Below are 5,987 nucleotides of genomic sequence, written 5' to 3' on the forward strand. Positions count from 1 at the left end.
GAGAGAGAGAGAGAGAGAGAGAGAGAGAGAGAGAAGCTGACAGGAAGGTTCAAAAGCTCACAGAGGATTTCTGGAACCCTCAGCACAAATCACATTTTCTTGGCCCTCAGATAGATGCCAATTGGGGCCAGGTAAAATTGCTTTGAGATAGCCTAGGCACAGACCCCCAAGTGTAGGGGAAAGCCGGCCCATCCTTTCTCCTTGAGGTCTTGAAGACTGAGTGTTTTTCAGTTGTACAAAAGATGTCCTAGGGGTGAGTCTCTCGGGGTAAGGAGGGAAACTGACCCATCCTTTTCCGACTCCCCAGTCAGAATCACTTGTAGTCGTCTGCTTTTCTGTGACATTTCATGTGAAAAGCCTTGCTTGACTCCTTGACGTGGAGACATTTGTCCCTAGACAGGGCGTCCCCCATCCATGCGGGATGTGTCCCGGGTCTATTAAAAAATAGACCGGATTCCGGTCCCAGAACGGAATCGTCCAATCAAGCCTTCCTAGGTGCTTGAATGAACCTGACTACAGGACGAGAGGGAGGAGGTAAAGGAGCTTACTGGAACTCCAAGAAAGCTTGAGACCACAGACTCTCCTTTGGCTCACCAAAATGATGGGGGTCGGGATCCCAGAGAAGCAAACCAGTCCTTTGCCTGGACTCCCAGAAGGACCTTGAAGGACTGCCTGAAGAATTAAGACACAAATGTTTTCTGAACTGGAGGCAGCATAATACAATGCAAAGAGATCTATGTTTAGAGATGAAAGACAAGTTCAAATCCTTTTTTTGCTAATTACTATCTATGTTACCTTGAACATTTACCCTTCTACATCTTGGTATCTTCAACTGTAAGATAAGAAGATTTGATGAGAGAGCTTTTGGGATTTCTTCCAAATCTAAATTCATGAGGAAGTCCCTTATAGAGAGAGTGAGCTGGCCTTGGAACTTGAGGAGGGGGAGAAGAAAAGCTAAATTCTGTTTGGGAAACAATATAGCAGAGATAAAAGATGATGTAGAAGGAGGTTTGCAATTAGATTTAGAAAGATCTGGGTTCAAGTCCTGCCTCTAACAAACACTGGCTGCTTTATATTACTCTAGGCAAGTCACTTTACAATTCAGTGTGTCAAGCAATTCTCTAGGATCATTAATTGAAAAGAAGGTAAACCTGAATTGGTAGGGAGAATTTCTGAATCTGATAGTTCTCTACATTAATGAAATCATAGGTTCAGAACTAGTCTCAGTCCCTATGACATGGTCAGTAATCATAACCTACTCCTCCCTATCAAAGCACATATTTTAAGCATAGATATTTTGTCTGGTAATGTCATATTGCTAGAAATAATGGAAAACTGGCTTCTCAGAAGAATCAAAGCCATAGCTGTCCCAAAAGGCAATTTAAAAAAATTCATGGCTTATAAATAGGTTTTTTTAATATTACCTGTGATGGCCTGATTAGAAGAAATTTTAAGATAACATTCAAGGTCACGCATGACCAGAAAGGAGGTATCTAGGTTACTAAGTAGATAGAGCATGAGGTCTTTAGTCAGGGAGACTTAAATTCAAATCCAGCCTTAGAAACAGCCTTAGCTGTGTGATCCTGGGCAAGTTACTTAACCTCTGTTTTCCTTAATCCATTGGAAGAGGAAATGGCAAACCATTCCACTCTCTTTGCCAAGAAAATCCCATTGGTAGTATGGTCCATGAGGTCACAAAGAACTGGATATGACAAAACAACAACAACTTCCTGACTTAGGGTACAGAATGAGTCATATTCATTTTTGTACATAATAAATGACAAAATATTTGGCTTATATATGCTTTTCCCAAAGAATTTACTGTTCTTTTCTTTTTCAATGGGATTGAATAAAAAGAAAAGAGACTTATGCTTAAATAAGAAGACAAAGTGGTAGTGGTGGGTGTCTAAGAGAGCAACAGATATGAAACATTGCATTCACTTCAGATGCAGTCATTGTGTTATTAGACTTCCTGAAATCTTTTACCACATTACAAGTAAGCTTTTACAAAGTGGGGGTAATCTGTAAATATTTGTAATGTCAAAATAAAATATCTTAGTAAACTTAAAAATTAAATGTAAATGACAATTGTAATGATTATTAAGATCATTAAAGAATACCAGCATGGTGCAATTCAAAGTGTACTGTGTTAGAGACAAGTAGACTAGGGTTAAATCCTGGTTCTGCTACTTCTTGGTATCAACAGGCCTGAAGTCTGCTCCTTATTGTGTATGTATGTCTGTGTGTATGTGTGTGAATATATGTATATGTATTTAAAGATATGTGTCCATATAAATACATGCATTCATGGACACATAAATGGGTGTGCACCTGTTTGACTTTGGGCAAGTCCCTTAATCTCTCTGGGCCTCAGTTTCTTCATCTCTAAAATGAAGGGGTTAGACTTAAGCAGTAGTAATAGGGTCTGTTCTAACTCTAAATCTATGATCTCACCATTCTATAATAACCAGATCCAAGTCCTCAACAAAACTCGTTTGGATAATCAGCAACTGCCCTTATCATCAACATGATAGCAATTCATAATGACAGTTGGTAACTCTTGGGATTATAAATCTGTTTTTTTAAGACTTTGTAAGATGTGATTGTATACTGTCCCTGGTCACCAAGATAGACTGTGATTCCCAGTCATTAAAGTGGATATTATTGATGAAATTGCCTCTGTTACCACAAATTTGCGCCCCCATATTTGCCTTGGAGTCTGATTTATTACCATGGTAAATGAGTCTCTATTTAATTTATAATTGTTCTATCTGATGGTTGGAAAGCCCCCCCCCCAAAAAAAAAAACCCAGTGATATTCCATTTGCAATAAACAGTACAGTTGTTTGAACTAATTGGGGAAAAAAAGAAACAGATATGAAAGAGAAAGGTCAACTATTCAGAGATAAATGTTCTGTAAGGCTCTATCACATTGTTCTTCAGGATATCAACAGATCTGTCATTTCTGGCTAAGGCTGGTACAGGTACTTTCTCCCTTCAGTGTTGCAAATCATTGCCCATCAACCCCTTTAACCCTGAATAATTCATGTCCTTTTCCTCCTATAAACTCTCACTAAAGAATTCTTCCTCTAACTAATTCTTTTGTCATGATGAAAGCCACAGTGCTGTATTTGGACTGTCAATGCCTTGTTTTTACTACATAGTTAACCCATCTCCTTTTATGATCTTTATGAGTTATACAAACCCACAGATGTGAATGATAAAATCTTCTCATTGGCAACCTTTCTCATGTCACACACACACACAGATGCATACACATGTATATATGAAGAGAGGAGATGACAAAGAAATCTATTTCCACTTTAAGATGGATACCAAAGACATAAACGCTTTTACTTCCCAAAAATTATTTGTTATCTATAACATTTTAAATTACATTGAAATTGGTCAGGCACATAGGGAAAAGTGTGAGTCAAACTGTCATACAGCTACTTGTAATGAACAGTAATGACTTAGAAAGCACAGCATAGGAAGACTGAGGAATCCTACAAGGTTTAGTAAAACTTAAAAGAGGGAAAATTTTAACAATCATACTTGCTTAAGGAATAGAGTCAGCCAAGTAGCACAGCAGATAGATTCTGGACTTGGAATCAGATATCTGAATTCTATCTGCCTCAGATTCTTCTAGTGGTATGTCCTAGTCTAAGTCACCTAAATTCCTTCAGTCTCAGTTTCCCCATCTATAAAATGAGATTTATAATTGCACCTAACTCATAAGATTGTTACAGGGAATAAATGATATAACGTGTGAAGTGCTTTGCAAATATTAAATTATATATGTGTTATTATTATTATTAATTTTCATTCTAGCACTGAAGGTCTAATAAACATTTATTAGAAATTATAGGCTTTCCAAATATGTATACACTTGGTTTCTTCTTAGGGACATCTCATTTGACACGGGTTAACTGTAATAGATTCAATAATATTCCATTGATTATTACAAGATATATCCAATTTGGTCACAGTATAACAGAATAATGACAATTTTGTTTTGTATGTTATAGGAATATGATTGTTTTTCTTAGCGTTTCTGTGTATTTATAGGATGTTTGATTAGAGTAAAGAATTAGATACTTTATGAGCAGTAAATTTTTCATCAAAAATACATTTTGCTCAAATTAAAATGACTTACCCATTATGGGTCCTTACAGGGAAAAAAATGACAGTGCTTGGATTTCAATATTTTGGGAGCTAGTTTAAAAATTAGATGAGAAAACATGTAATTCTACACTAACATTAATGACTTTCTAATATCTGATCATTAAGAAGAGTTTTGAATTTATTAGCTGAGTCAATACTAGCTAAATTCAGGGGACTATAAATGATTCTATTTTAAAAATTTTCAATAACAATACAGGCATGTGTCCTTTTGGCTGTAATTTGCATGTGAATAAGAAGTAGGAAAAATTTTTCTCCAAATGAAATTTGAACAGAATAAGTTATTTTGCCATTTTCACAAAGATGTGTATTGTGCTGCAAGAAATTTGCTTTAAAAATTCCCATGGCCTTATTTTTTTTTAATTTTAATAAGTAGTTGGCCTGTATCTGATTTCAAACAAGCTACCATTTCCCACATGAAGTGAATTGATAACTCCAACACTGCAACAACCATAGACAACATATTGTCATCAAAGTATTGATTAACTAACTGAAGTAAGTGTGATGGTGGTGAAAGGTTGTATGATTAAGAGAACCCTGAACTTGGAATTAGAAGCTAGGGAGTTTTGAATCCTGGATCTGTTCTTTACATGCTAAATGATTGAGGGGGGAAATATTTGTTCTTTCTGAGCCTTATCTGCAAAATAATAGTAATGATGCATTCAACTTAGAACTTAGGGAAATTAATGAATTAAACTTTCTGAGTTGATTTAAAAAGAAATCTTAAAGATCATCTAGTACAACCTGGTCAGTTAATAGGTGAAGAAAAGTTAAGGTCACAAAGGTTATAAATCACAGACCCAGGATTTGACTTTAAACATGCTTTCTGATTTTGGATCTAATAGTTTTTTCACTATTCCACATTACTTCTATTAATGACCTCATTGATGAAGAAGAGATATTTTTGATAGTATACAAATAATTTATGTTGATTGGCCTTTATAGGGGAAGGAAGGATGGTATAGACCTATGTTGTTATCATCAGTGCTAGCTACTTCTGGCATTTTAAATTCTCTGCAGTGATACAAAATGGGAACTAGTCTTTAATGTATAGATAGATAATTCCCTGAAGGAATTTAGGGGTTGAGGTACTCATGGTTAGGCAAAATGTATGTGTCAGAAGTAGGTTTTTAATCCAGATCTCCTAGGCCGTACCTAAATACAGTATACAATACTGACTTTCACAATGTTTATTGAAATGTAACAGATATGAAATAGCTTTGATCTTCAGTACCTTAAAAAAATCAATTCCTCTACAAAACATTGGGTACCATCTTTAAGCAGAGAAAATAGAGGGAATAAAAGACTAAGATGAAATAGTGGAGGGAGGGATACTACAAAGGCAAAGCTAACAGCTCTTACAGCTATCCATTGTGCAAATTCTTCAGGCCTAGGAAGACTGTTTAGCTGTTCTTGATGGAATGTAATAGATTGAGCAGCAGTCAATCATCAGCTGAGAATACAACATTACCCTCTGTTTAGCCTGGAGGAGCTGGCCATAAATACCCAGAGAGGATAAATTACCATTGATTATTTCTACTAGCTCCTCTCCCAAGCTGCTGGGAAAAGTTTTCAGAAAAATGGTTCTATGTTGATTCTGCAGATGAGATTTCAAAAGATCTGCATGTCCAGAGGGGGGAAATATATATATATATATATATATATATATATATATATATATATATATATATATATATATAAAATTTTTTTAAATTTAGTTTGTTTTTTTTTTGCTTTTTGGAGGGCAATTGGGCTTGACTTGCCCAAGGTCACACAGCTAGTTTTTGTGTGTGTGTGTTAAGTGTC

Source organism: Petaurus breviceps, unplaced genomic scaffold (genome assembly GCF_028583685.1).
Source record: "Petaurus breviceps papuanus isolate PSGF00001 unplaced genomic scaffold, PetGlider_PUasm1.0 224, whole genome shotgun sequence".
Classification (NCBI taxonomy): domain Eukaryota; kingdom Metazoa; phylum Chordata; class Mammalia; order Diprotodontia; family Petauridae; genus Petaurus; species Petaurus breviceps.